The sequence below is a fragment of the Ambystoma mexicanum genome, chromosome 7p (genome assembly GCF_040938575.1).
Source record: "Ambystoma mexicanum isolate Mex_15411 chromosome 7p, UKY_AmexF1_1, whole genome shotgun sequence".
NCBI classification, from domain to species: Eukaryota; Metazoa; Chordata; class Amphibia; order Caudata; family Ambystomatidae; genus Ambystoma; species Ambystoma mexicanum.
In genome coordinates this window covers 321,057,717-321,072,640 of record NC_090939.1, presented here as the reverse complement: position 1 = coordinate 321,072,640, position 14,924 = coordinate 321,057,717, and positions in this window count along the sequence as shown.

The window sequence follows — 14,924 nt, the reverse complement described above, 5'->3', positions numbered from 1 at the left end:
TACAGAGGCTTCTTACAGCTTTGATCAATTACTCAAAAATGAACAATCTAATGAAGATTCCCCCTGCTAATAGCGCAGGGAGCTCTTGATTCTATTAAAGACAAGGAGGCGAGCATTAAGCTTTCATCTTCTTTATTCTCTACTCTCCAGCAGTTTCAACAAATATAACTTTGTAAACTTTCAATTTAAACATTTTTTTTTTTAAACAAACTTCAAATCCCATCAATCCTGTAGTCCCCTAGTCTCTGGCCATGTGACCTAGACCTTCCAGTTCCTCTGTCCTTCCTCTTCTTTGACTGCTTGAACTTGTCCTTTCTCTTTAACTGCACACTCACGTGTTGAACTTGTGCTGAACTTCCTGCTTTGTACCAGTTCGATCTCTCACATACGAGCTTTCGAAGCTGTTCTAGTCGACCTGCTCTGATTCGGGCTTTCAGCTGTTCTTTTGATCATCCCCTAAAGCCAATAAGAAACAAATGGTATACATTAGGGCGGAAATACACACCCTATTCTGGAAGAAATAGCCATGTTAATTATCAGCAGTACTTCACAACATGTATTTCATCATTGCATTCATTGTGTATTCAGGATGGGAATTTAATGCTCGCCTCCTTGTCTTTAATAGAATCAAGAGCTCCCTGCACTATTAGCAGGGGGAATCTTCATTCTATGTCAAGACGGAGGCAAGCATTAAGCTTGTTCAAAGCTTCTTACTACTACTCCTGCCATTGCATTAATAGGTCGGTAGTAAAACGTTCTGAATGTCGTATCACTAGCACAGTCTGCGGCTTTCATGATGTCTTGTAATGTTGCGCCTAGGCCTAGTGCTTTCGAGGCCATCGCTCCTCTTACTGAGTGTGCCCCGAATCTTTTCATGTCTACGCCTGCTAAACTTATAATGTTTCTGACCCACCGCGCTATGGTGGCTGTTGCTACTCCTCTGTGTGGCTTTCTGCGCGCAATTAATAATTGAGTCGTCCCTGCCGGTCTTAGTTCGGCTGTCTTATTTTCATATTCCTTTATACATGCCGCTACGCACCATTTCGGGTGCTCCTGCATGTACGGGTATGTGATGGTACTAGAATCCGTTTTAGTTCTTCTGGCTAAGCTGAACGTCACGCCTTCCGGCCCTTACGTTCTCCTATTCACTTGTAAGACTCACACGTCAGCTACTCTCCTGCATGACACCAGGCATAGTAGCATGGCTAGTTTTTCGGATAGTTGTCCTAGGGACAGATACTTGTTGTTGGGACAGTCCGCAAATAGTTTCAATACTATTGCTACGTCCCATAAAGATTCATATTCCGGCTGCGGTGGATTCCTGAATCTTATTCCTCTTAGTAGCCGAATTACTGCTACGTTCTCTCCCACCGGTACTCCTTCCACAGGTAGGTGACCTGTTGATATCGCAGATCTGTATACCCCTTTTGTTCTGTATGTGTCATACCGCCGAGTTCTTGGCGTCTATGGAGCCGCTGGCGACGCGGAACCTAGCTTCGTTCGCTTCGGCCACGCCCCCTGTTTCCTGGTTTCCTTTTTCTGATTCTGATTGGCTAGACGCTCCGCGGCCCGGTGTTTTAACCAGCCACTTCCGGGTCACGGACGCGTTGCAACGCTTCCGGTTTCGTCCGTAGGCTGAGTTGCTTGCTGCCTGTGGCTTTCGTGCTGCTCTCTCGCTTGCTGCTGGTCGGGTCCTCGTACCCTGTCTGAACCTGTCTGTCATTCATTCCGCTGGATCTGTCTGCCTTTCCCTTTCTCTCCTGGTTCGCAATTATTCTCCTTTGCCCTCCTTCCATCTTGCTTCCCCTCCCACCTTCCCATCTTCACTTACCGCATTTTTCCTTTTTCTGTCTGTTATTCTTCCCGCTCTTCCTTCACCTACCTTCAGTATTGCTTCTGTGACCTCCCGTGTACCAGACTCCGGCCTGTTCCCCTGGACTGCCTGTGCTTGCTGCATCAGTACTTCCTTACTTGGCCTGTGTACCAGTTCCTCGGACCTCTTAATGGACTGCCTGTGTTTCTGAATCTTCACTCCACGTGTTGTCTTCAGTCTCTTCTACCAGATCTTACCTAGAGTACTCCTGGTTCCACGTTTACAAGACACCCAACGATTCTACAGGGGTTTTTTGTGCCTAAGGCTTTTTCCCCTCTTGGTCGATCCCGGGGGTGGGCCCCCTGGTCTCCCTTCTTTGGGGAGCACGGTGGCTTCCTTCCGGGGTCGTCCATATCTTCATAAAAAAATGGTGTCTACTCGAAGAAAAGAAAAGAAGGGTTCTTGGAAGGAAGAAGAAGGTGAGGAGTCGGGGGAGGGGGAGATTTCAGAAGCTACACTTTCGGACGAAGATATCACCGACCCCGGTGACAGTTTGCAACGCCCAAAAGAGATGGCCACCCCACAGCAGGTACAAGAACTCGTAGCCGCTGTACAAAGTCTAAGTCTAGAGATGCAGAACCTTAAGACTGCTAACGCCACCCTTCAACAGCGTATGACGGACAGAGAAAGACCTTTAGCCGATTTACCTCCACTTCCCTTAGTATCAGGGAAGTTCGATGGATCCCCAAAGAAGGTTAAAGAATTTCTGGACGCATGCAATCTTCATTTTACCTTTCGCCCTCTGACCTTCGCCTCAGATCACGCCAAGGTGGGATTTATGATCACCCACATGATCGGAAATGCCCTGGCTTGGGCTACCCCTCTAGTAAACCAGTCAGACCCGGTTTTACAGGACTACGATGCCTTTAAGGCCCTGATTCAACAAACCTTTTTGCGAACAGAGAGTACATACTTGGCCTCGGAGGACCTCCTTGACATCCGTCAAGGGAATTCTGATTTACTGACATACATCACCACTTTCAAACAGGTGGCTGCAGAGGCAGGTTGGCAGGAACAGGCTCAGTATGCCATATTTCGGCAAGGTTTAAGGGAGGAATTGAAGGACGAACTTGCCCGAATAGAGAGACCGGTGTCTTTTGCCGAACTTCTGACAGCTACCCTCCGAATTGACTTCAGGATGACGGAAAGACGTCAAGAAAAGAGGAAGATCAGGCTAAGCGTACCCCCTCCCGTGGAGACTCCTTCACCAGCATCTGTACCCTTCCAACGGACAACTAACGAAGAACCCATGCAGATTGGGACCACCAGAGCCCCACTGACACCGGAAGAAAGGAAACAGCGCAGGGAGGGTTCCTTGTGTATGTACTGTGGATCTTCATTACATTTATTAAGAGATTGTCCGGAAGTACCACCCAGAAGATCGGGAAACGCTCGCCCTCGGTAAACATTGGGACGCATTACCGAGGGGCTGCTTTTAGTCCCTACGCACCACTTTCTGTATCCTCTACAGAAACATCTGAAGACTCCCGGTTGATGGTGCTCACAGTTTCTCTCAGAGTAGGCCCCAAAGAAGTAACCGCTTTAGCACTACTCGACTGTGGAGCAGCAGGAAACTTCATGGATACCCATTGGGCAGAACGACATGGAGTCAAGAGGATAGCCAAGAATGAAGATCAAAAGGTGGAAGGAGTTGATGGCGAACCTTTGAGCTCGGGTTTGATCACTCATACCACTAAAGCACTTACTTTATCCATCCAACAACACACCGAAAGTATCACATTCGATATCATCAGAGCTGCTCACTTCCCTCTTATCCTGGGTATCTGTTGGTTACGCAGACACAACCCCTGTATTGATTGGTCTAGAAACCTACTTAGCTTTCAGTCCTCACTATGTAAATCGGAATGTTTGCCAGAACCAAGATTCGAGACCGTCAAGACCACTAATAGCTGCGAAGTCAAAACGGTGCACTGTCTTCCCCACTACCTGAAGGAGTTCAATGAAGTGGCAACTGAAAAGATACCCGTAGAGCTCCCTCCTCACCGGCCTGAAGACTGTTGCATCGATCTCACCCCAGGTGCATTGGTACCCTTCGGTAGGATGTTTCCACTATCATTAGAAGAAAAACAATACCTCCGAAAGTACCTGGACAGCAACATGGAGAACGGGCTAATTAGGCCTTCCAAGTCCCCTGCAGGGGCATCACTGTTCTTCATCTCAAAAAAGGATTCTAAGGAGTTGAGGCCGTGTATAGACTATCGCGGCCTAAACAAGGTTACCATAAAGGACCGGTATCCTATGCCATTGATAACCGATATCCTACAAGCTGTACAGGGTGCTACCATCTTTACCAAACTCGACCTGAGGAATGCGTATCACTTACTCAGGGTGCAGAAAGGAGATGAATGGAAGACAGCATTCCGGACTCCTTTCGGACTTTTTGAATACCAGGTAATGCCGTTCGGATTGGTAAATGCCCCGTCGGTATTCCAACGATTTATGGACAGACTATTCTCAGATCTCCTGTGCCAAACCACATTGGTTTATTTAGATGACATACTGATATACTCTCGTACTCCTGAAGACCATGTGGAACATGTTAGGGAAGTATTCAGAAGACTACAGAGAAACCAGTTGTCGGTTAAACTCACCAAATGTGTGTTTTCAGCCTCCTCCATTCCTTATTTAGGATACATTCTGTCAGACCACGGAATCTCCATGGATCCTAATAAGGTGTCTTCCATCCTTGAATGGCCCTCACCCACCTCAGTCAAAGAGATACAAAGATTCCTGGGGTTAGCAAACTTCTACCGAAGATTCATCCCAAATTTCTCTCAAAAGATATTACCTATCACCTCGCTCTTAAAGAAATCTGCAACTCCATTTAAATGGACAACGGAGGCAGAAGACAGCTTTGGTACTCTTAAAGAAGCCTTCTGTTCAGCACCCATTTTACAACAACCAAACCAACATCTACCCTTCATTCTAGAGACGGACGCTTCTTCAGCCGCAATAGGGGCTGTACTTCTTCAAGAAATCCAGGGTACAGAACATCCGGTGGCTTATTTCTCGAAGACCCTAACCTCCAGCCAAAAGAACTACTCGGTTATTGAGCGAGAACTTCTAGCCATGAAAGCGGCCTGTGTAGAATGGCGTCATCTACTTCAAGGAGGAAGGTTCCCGTTCACCATAAGGACTGATCATAAGAACTTACAGGTTCTCAAACAGTTCGAGTGTTACAATACTCGACAGGCCCGATGGGCTCATTTCTTCGCACAATTCGAATTCAGCATAACTTACATCCCGGGAAAAAATAACATTGTAGCCGACTCTCTTTCCCGCCGGGGTGATTACCTGTCAGAGTCAGAGACGAATCTTGAACGGATGTTTCCCCAGTCCAGGACCATCGGAATAATTTCTAAATTCCTTCAGCAGGTACAGGAGGATTCTGGAGGTCGTTTTGAAATTGAAAAACACTCTAAAGATCTGGCCTATGAAATCAGGAACGGTCTTTACCTTGTAGGAGGAAAACTTTATCTACCCACTCCGGCTTTTCGTAAAACCGCACTTGTCTGGTGTCATGACTCTAAACTAGGAGGACACAGGGGTGTGGCTGGTACTCACGACTATCTTCAAAGACATTTCTATTGGCCTACAATGAGAAAGGATGTAGAGCAGTACGTTCAGTCATGCATCATCTGTCTGAGGAGTAAATCATCCCGAAGAAGACCAATTGGTCTACTGGAACCTAATGCTGTACCAAAGGGTCCCTGGAGCACAATTTCAACTGATTTCATAGTGGATTTACCTCCGTCTGAAGGATGCACCTGTGTCATGGTAGTAGTGGATTCATTTACCAAATTGGCTCACTTCTCCCCATTACCTGGCATCCCTATGGCAGCCAAGATGGCGGAAGTCTAGATATATAATCATGCAAATTCCTTTCCCTCTGATTGCTGCGGCTACCGGCTTCATCACTTTCGTGAATGCCCACGGCGCTGAGGAGAGCCCGAAAGGCATTGTTGTGAACTGCCATAATTGCCCATCCCAGTCGAATGCTAGGAATGGACGGACATCCCTCTGTACAGGAATCGTAAGATAGGCGTCCTTTCAAGTCTATCCTCGCCAGCCAGTCGTTCTGTCTGAGCGTATCCCTGAGCTGATGGATTCCTTCCATTTTGAAGTGGTTGTAGGCCACCCAGCTGTTCATGTGCCTTAGATTTATCACTGGTCTCACTTTGTCTTTTCGGTTAACCAGGAACATGTTGCTCACAAATCTTGGCGGCGCTATGCATGGTTCGATCGCCTGTTTCTCTGCTAGGCTTCGCAATTCCGAGTCTAGCAGCTCTTTCTCGGTCAGCGTCGTGACTACGGGGCGTGGCGCTTGGTCCTGAACGGGGGTTTCTGTGAATTCTATACACATGCTTTTCACTGTTAGAAGGACCCAAGCGTCGCTGGAAAGCGAGTGCCAGTTTTCCCAGAATATAGCTGTCCTCCCCCCTACTGGTGGATATGTTAAGTTTCTCACCTGTGGGGAAGTTTTGTCCTCTTCCCTGTCCTCCGATTCGTCTTCCTCTAGGGAAGCAGCCTCTTGGGGGAAAGAAGGTATCAGGCTGCCTGGATTCCCAGTATTGTTTTCTGTTGTACTGAGGCCTTCTGGATGTTTGGTATCGACCGGTCGAGCAGCCTCTGTAGCGACCGGTTCCGCCAAAAACTCTCCCTGGGAAAATGTTCTTCATCGAAGCCTGTGCTTTCTCCAGGGAGGTGTAGGTCCCTACAAACCTCCCCATATCCTTACCAAAAGTCTCTCCGAACAATAGGCCCTGCGCTGCCGCGCCGGCTTCGTATGATGACAGATCTCCTAGTTTCCGGTCGATTTTCAAAAGGAGGCCTCTCCTGCGCTCCGATGAAATCACGCAGTTTGAGTTTCCTAGTATGCATACGGCCCGTTGGGCCCAGTTCGCTAGCACTCCTGGGTCTACCTCCTCGCCTGTATCTCTGGCTCGTTCGGCTAGGTCCATTATTTTAGCAAGCGGACCTGCCAGGTTGAGGAGTTTTTCCTGGCAGCTTCTCCAGGAGCGGTCTATGCTGTTCCTCGGGTCTCTGTTCGATTTGGAGACGAACGACAACATTTTAGGGTCCAATTCCGGGGTTTCTGCGACTTTGCCCCGCAGGTCTGGTCTTGGACATTCAGCCCTCAGTCTTTGTCTGACCTCTTTTTCGAGAGCTTTCCTCAATCTCTGCGTCATGTATTTCGCCACTCTCGGCGATGGCACCCACTCCGAGGATCTCAGATTTCTGATTTCTTCCGGTTGGAACATGTCCGCCGTTTCGTCCTCTTCTAGGTGGTGGAGTTTTCATTGCCTTTTCTTAGGCGGAGGTTGGCTCTCCTCATCCCCTTCATTATCTGCATCCGCTTGAGTGGATGTGGGGGATATCGGCGGTTCCTCGTCTGGGAAGCCTTCTGGAGGTTCAACCTCTGTACAACCCATATTGTCATCCCCTGGGTAGGGGGTCCGGAGGCTCGGCACCTGGGAATCTTTCATGAACGATTCCTTTAGTCTGAGGAACGCGTCCGTAGCATCTGGGGCTCCTGTACTCGCCCCTGTCGGTTGGCCCGGGGGGTCAGAAGAGTCTTTGCTCTTCCGGGCCCTGTTACACCCCTTAGGGTCGTTAAACATTGCCCTTGTGGACGCGCTTTCTTCCTGCTTGGTGCGTTCTTCCTTCTGGCACAGGAATAGTTCTATGGTATCCAGCCTTTCTTGTAAAGGCCGCACTCCTTGGGCCACTGCCTCTGTCAGTGAAACTCCCAGCACTTCTTTGAAGCTATCGGCTAGGTCTTCTTGGTAGACTGCCTCCTGCTCCTCTTCGCTCCACTCGAAGTTCGACATTGTGCTGGCCGGTGCCTTAATCAATACCCGTCTAGGTGTAGTGGCGCGTCCACAGATTCACTTTGCTTGAGGCTGCACCTTCCTTATACAGTATGTATGTTTGCAGGATATATCTTTTTTATTTGCCTGGTAATACTCTATAATTGAGCGGCTCCGCTGTCTAAAGCCACGCCCGCACGTAGAAGGCGTTCGCTATTGGCGCATTTGCTGCGCGTGGCCATTCCTGCGCGGCTCGTGGGAAGTTTCCTGCCTGCGTAGAGCTCCACCCTTCCAAGGGTTGGGGATGCGAACTCGCGCTCTGCTACGGGGTACGGCAGGCTCCTGAGGTGTCGTGCATTACGACACGGGGCCTCTGAATCCCTTTTAAACACTAAAACACTAACGCTTGCGCGCTCTACTATACATGTTTATTCTATTATTGTCCATGGTGTACAATTCCAATTACGTTAATAGCATAAAACACGTTTTGTCAAGCGAATATTACGGAGCTAAGATAAAGAGGTACTTATATTGTGGAGAGCAGGAAAAGAAGAGGAAGGACAGAGGAGCAGGAAGGACTAGTTCACATGGCCAGAGACTAGGGGACTACAGGATTGATGGGATTTGAAGTTTGTTTTTAAAAAAAAATTTAAAAAATTAAATTGAAAGTTTACAAAGTTATATTTGTTGAAACTGCTGGAGAGTAGAGAATAAAGAAGATGAAAGCTTAATGCTCGCCTCCGTCTTGACATAGAATTATAAATCAAAAGAAATGTCATAAAATCACGTTCAGTAACAGTAGAAAGGAAACCATTAAAGTGAAATGGTCTATCAATGTTATTTGCATCGAACCCAAGAGGGGGGGTTATCTGTTTGGCATTTAATCTATCCAAACAGTACAACAAGGTGGTGATGATTCAAAACATTGAGAACAAAATAGATCAACTGGAATTCTAAATGATGCACATTTTTTCAAGGTTATGTAAGTTCTCAGCCAAGCCTCTAATAAAATGTTATGTCAGCAAGGTAATCCTGAAGATATTGGATGGAACGGAGCTACAACCAATGGCGTATGACATTCCATGGGATAGACTGGAGAGTAGACTCTGGAAGAAAGTCCTTGGTCTGCCACCCTCTCTTCCCATGGCATCATTATGATTTGAATTCAGTATTTGAGCATTATGCCTCTGTTTGACTGGCTTGTAATATCTATTGTTAGTAAAATCTTTTTTCCTAAATTCAATTCTTTGTTTATGAATCTTCATGATAGTATGACTAACAAAACTTCCCCTTTTTTTAAAGTAATGGACAACTTTACTGATATAGTGTTCCTTTGATTGGGTAAAGATTCTCGTGATCTACATGAAAATCCACTCAGTTTAAAAAAAACATTAAAGGAATTGGATTGGATTTCTACAATAAGTGAAACTAGAGGTTATAAAGTTCATGCCGCATTTTCAATTGTGGATGAAGCTTTGGAGGCCCTCCCGAAATATTTGCCCCAATACCCGTGTCATTTACTAGGTATCAATTTTTACGATTTAGATTCAATATCCTCCCTACAGGGAAGTTCAGCATATCTGCCAGAAATGTAGATACATGGAATAATGTCTGTTCCCATTGTCACAACCTAAGAAAACCAGAAACGCTGAAAGATTTATTGGTGGAATGCCCCAAATTGGTCGCCCTTAGAACAAAGCATTTTGCATTAGTATTACACTCAGAATGATGCTCGAACTTCCACTGGTATTGGCTGAGGCGTGAGCGGATACAGAAGCGCAGGACGTAAAGAAGAAAAATATGTCTGAATAACATAACCTATTTTCCCTGCTGCAGTGCGAGTGTCTGATTTCCAGCACTGATCATTGACAAGCCAGGGTTATGTATCATATCCCCATGGAAGGTGGCTGCTACAGAACCTGTGACAGCAACAATCACCCAACCTGACACGCCCTTTTTTTATTGGGGACCACTAAGATGCATCTTTTGTGAACAAGAGGTGCCCCAAAAAGAAGTCAGCAAAGCAGGGCCAAGAGGAAAGCAGGGGATCACAGATATTCAAGTGAAAAAAATAATCATGCTCTCCCGAGACAAGTACAACCCTGGAATGCTTCTGGCATGGCTAAGCAAATACTGGAGGGGTTACGTGACATGTGTGATAGAGCAAGATTTATCCTTTGACAGATTACATTTGGTGAAATATTAATTAGGTACTCAACGGTCTTCTGCAGGAAAATGGCTGAGTGCCTACAAATTCTAACATAGAAATCCCAAGAAGTCTTTAACATTTTCTATTCATACTCAAATTTAGGGCAGAATGGAGACCTTGCCTCCATTCCACAGTCCATTCCTCTGCATATTATGTAAGAAGAAACTACATTCTATGCAATCCCTTCCACCTTCTGGCATTAAATGCCACATTACAAGTTGAGTGTGTTTTCAGTCTGGAGTATGTCCATCGAAACAGCCCAATTCCGGGTCTACCAATTGTACAGTGTCAATGGAATTAGTATTGCTGTAATAGGGCTTTATTCATTTACACCGTGGCGTTGATGGTGGTGGAAATGAAGAATATGGAAAAGAAGGATATGGAATAGTGGTAAATATCATTGATGCAAGGTGGAGGTAAAAATATTGTTCGATTTCCATTAGAAAAATCCAACTTGTATTTTACTGCAAATACTGCCGATGTTACCGCTACCTGCCTACCCTTAATGGGTCCCACACATCTGAAACCATTGCCTTGTCATTCTCTCACGTGACCATAGGGTGGCTGGAAAGACGTGCATGCTGGAAGCATAATGTTCCCCCAAATGTGCCCTATACAACGCTGAAAAGAAATTAATCTAGGATAGGCCGAGTATGGTTGCAGGTCTCACTTTCTATGGGTTCTTTTCAGTATGAAAGGTAAGCTGTCCAGTTAAGAAGACCCTAGTATTACGTCCCCATTTTTACATGCTGACTGCAAAGTAAAGGCTCTTTCAGGAGTGGGATAAACTTGTGGACCCTGGACAACATTGCCAGCCAGGATCACAGATACACAGTGAATATGTTCAACTCATTTGTGACTTTTGAAGGACTGAACCACCTCTAATGTTGTTGCCAACGTTCGACTACAAACACAATATTACGAATTGAGTTGTGTTATGCTTTCCATTTCTGTGAATATTGCAATATTAACTATTAATGAGTTTGCACTAGCAGTAGAAAGATGTATTTTGCATTTTGTCCTACAAGCAAACAATAATTGTCGTATTGTGCACTACAGCAAAATATGGACCTATAACCGTGCTCTCTGTTCTTGTGATAATCATGACCCTCCAAAAAAGAAAACGTGTTGTTTATTTTTGTGTTTATTAAGCACACTAAGCACAGAGGCATCACGGCGCTGGTTACATACAGTAGCGGCACATGTGATTCGGCAAAGCACATGGTAAGGAAGTTGGTCAAACAAAGAGCGTATTCTTGTCTATTTCCAAGAGAGCTACATATTGGAGCTCATGTTGCTCCTCTGCGTAACATGGTGGCGGGAACCCGTTACGCTTAGACTGTAATGTAGGCGATGCCCCACAGCCAAATTTTTGTCATTTGCACTGCGGGGTGCCAATGTAAACTGAAAATTGCGGCATACAAGCATGTACGCCGCCTTTTGCCCTTCACAGTTGCACTCTGTAGAACAAAATGATTACGCGCTGACGGGCATGCTGGGGAGGGTTTCATTTCAAGGGTACATGCTCATGGCAGGGAGCGCGCACAACAGATCCCCATGGGGCCCGCCTGCTTTATGCTGGTGCAGTGTGCGGGGAGTGAATTGTTTCTAACATTCGCAATTGTAAAAATGTTGGATGAATTGGGTTTATTGAATTCTGGTAAAGATGACTACATTTATTGTATTATAAAATAGTTTTTATTCAAAATCTTTTTTCACAGGGTGTAGGGACATTTAATTTCTTTTTTCTCTTTTCTGTTCTTCTTTTTAATTGTATAAGGACTGTATATAAATTGTTATATTTTATGATTTGTGAAAGATCAAATATTTGATCAAAATAAACAATAAATATAAACGTACATGGTAAGGAAGTTGGTTAAACAAAGTGCTTATGCTTGTGTATATAGCAGGCGGACCCCATAGGGAGGGATCTCCAGCATTTGCACCCTCATGAAAATCCATGGCGGCGCAGATGCTGGAGCATTTCTTTGGTATAGAGGAAGAAGGCGACGGGAAAGCAAATTGCGCCCCCACACCCTCTTCTCCACCATACAAATCCTGAAAAATGAGCCATGGCATGAATGCAAGGTGTTAAACCCTTACTCAAGGCTGTTACGCTTGACATTCACGGCTCAACTGAACATGAGCCCCAATGTGGCTCTGATTTCTCCAATTTATTTGAACTAATACAGTAGATCTGTAGCTGCATGTGGCCAGCAATGCCCAGATAGGAGTTGGCGTCAATAATCAAGAAGCCGAGCACCAGCAGCACCAGGTCAGGCCCAATAGAGTACAAACCCACTCTTCTGCTGGTAAGGCTGCTATGGGGGAGTAGAAGGAGAAGCTGCTGTGGCCCTATAGCCCGTATAGCTTATGGAAGGCCTAGATTCTTCACTAAACAGGGAGGCATGGGACTAGCTGGACCAAAGTTTGGGCAATGGTGGGACAAGGCAAAGGCACAGCCCCAAAGGGACGCAAGGACTCTATGCAGCTAAACAATGGACATGAGCTCTGGAAGTGGAAAAGCAGAGGTCCAGTTCCTCAACAGCTGTGGTCCATGCTGATCTGATGAGGCAGATGGCTTTCTGCGCTCACCCTGCTAGGACCTACGGGCCAATGATGCTTTTACCTTCCTTGGCCTCTTCTGCCAATTAAAGAATCTTTGCTAATGGACCCACAGCGTCCAGAAGCTTATCTTCACAGGCTCTCCAGGACCTGTCCATTCCTTTGTCCTTGTAAATTGCATTGTTTAGATTAGGCTGAATTGCTCTCAGAATCTAGGACTGTCTCTGGGGCACAACTGGAGGTCTCTTCCTCTGTCTCATCACCTGTATCTCCTGTGGATTCCTCAGGGGACTCTCCTTCTTCTTCCTTGTTTTGAGTGTTGACCCCTTTCTCTTGCTCTTCTTCTGGAAGAGATAAGGGCGGGCTCCCCCGGAGGCCACCTTGCTTATTAAGCAATCGGCCCGGCAGTGGGGACTCCGGGGAGCCAACCCCAATCCAGGGAAAAGCCGTTGGGCAGAAAAACCCTGGTGCTGGTGGTCTCTGAGCAGCAAAGAGACTTGCAGGCCTGTGTATCCAGTGGAAGGTTTCCGAAGATCCAAATGTAGGAAACCGATACCAATAAAGTAAGTGTTACGGGTTGGAGATATTTTTCTTTTCATACAGATGGAAGACAGGAAGTAGGACTTCAATTCCCAGGATGCAGCAGGCGGGAACCACAAAAGCAGGTAAGGGACTGGTAAGTATAAAAACAGGAGGAGGAGCAATCAATAAAATGAGAAGCCAGTCGAAGGAGAAAGGGGGGAGACAAAGCAACAGGGGCAAAGCCACAAAGCAAGAGAACCACGAGGACCAGCGGCGGGGCGATGGGAAAGGGTGAAGTATGCACAGGTCCTGGACTGCGGCAGCTGCTGAAAATGAAAAGCAAACGCAGCAACGGACGCGGAGAGAACAATGGTAGAGCAAGAGAGTCAGTACCGGAGGAGCCGGAACTGAGGAAACGCAGAGGGATGTGAACCCAAGTGTAGAGGACGTACGGTTGCAACGCACCTGCTTGATGCACTGCCCCCGTGATAAGCATGGCAACGCCCATGTTGGGAGGGGACTAGACCGCTGGATGAGGTGCCAGCAGTGCATCGGGTGATCAATGAAGCCTCCAACGTTTCCAAAGTCTCCACGGCTGATTCGTGACAATTCCTTCTTTTGCGCTTTGTTGATATTATGCTTTTCTTTTGTTGGCCCAGTCCAAAGGTGCTAGCAGAATTACAACATGCAGCAGTATGGCTGCTGCCCAATGAAGTCCTAAGGGACTTCAGAATGGGCAGTAGCAAATACCCATACATACTTGGGGAATTACCATTACCACTAACTGTAATGTAGTGTGGCTGGTTAGCACTAAAAATACCAACCAAACTGAAGAAATGAGCCCGTAAACTCAAAATAATGACATCACACTCACACTACATGTTTCAAGAATTGTCAGAATCCAGCAATCTTACTAGCTTAATAACAAGCTACGGCTAAGTGCTTTATTGTTGCTGCACATAATCTAGTTATCACCTCTAAAATAGCTCCCGTGCTCGCCATCCCATTTCTTCCTGAACTATTAATTTGTGCTATGGAAGTGGCTGAAGGAGTGGCCAGCGTGTGATTCCGCCGCCACGGGTAGAGTAATGAGTCAGGGCAGGCTGGGGAGTCAGGGCTGCCAGGGGGTAGCAGGGCCACAGCAGCGTGCCCTTCCATAGCAGCCTTACCAGCAGCAGAGCGGGTTCTTACTCTATTGGGCCTGACATGGTGCTGCTGGTGATCGGCTTCTCGAGTATTAACACCACCTCCTACCTGCAAGGCTTTGCCATTTTTGAAATGCGAACTAGGCAATCTGTTGCCACTCTTGGAGAGTTCCTTTTCAAGCCCGCCCACAGCAGGTAACCGAATATAGAAGTCGGAGCTGCTGCCAGTCTATCCAAATTGTCTGGAGGACAGTAAAGTTAAGTTTGCAACTCGGCATGTGCAAAGGAGTTCAGAACAAGTTCAGGAACTCAACTGAAAAATACATCAGACAGGAGCGGGGCCAGGCGGTGCTGAAATTATTCAGATGGTGGTTTCAAATGCAAAGGCCTTTAAGGCTTGCAAATGTTAAACATAACAATAATAGAATTTTACTGTTGATAAATGTAATTCATAATAGATTTCTTTCACAATAAAGTGGGTTAAATTAATCACTAAAGTAAACAAGAAGCTGTTTAAAGTTCACAACGCTGTGATTTCTACACTGATAGATAGATATTCGCGTAAAGTGTAAGCGAGCAGGAAATATACTAGGCCTGGGCCATTTTCTTTTCGGTTTCGCGGACAGACTGTAATTCCTGCAGTCACCCAAAAATAGTTTCTCGTTGTTTTGCATTTTGAACCAGATGTGTTCAGCTCGTGCCACAATGCCAAGTTTATGTTTTTGTGTAAGAATGTTCTCCAGCATGCTCACCGCCTTTGAAGTTCACCTGTTCAAACA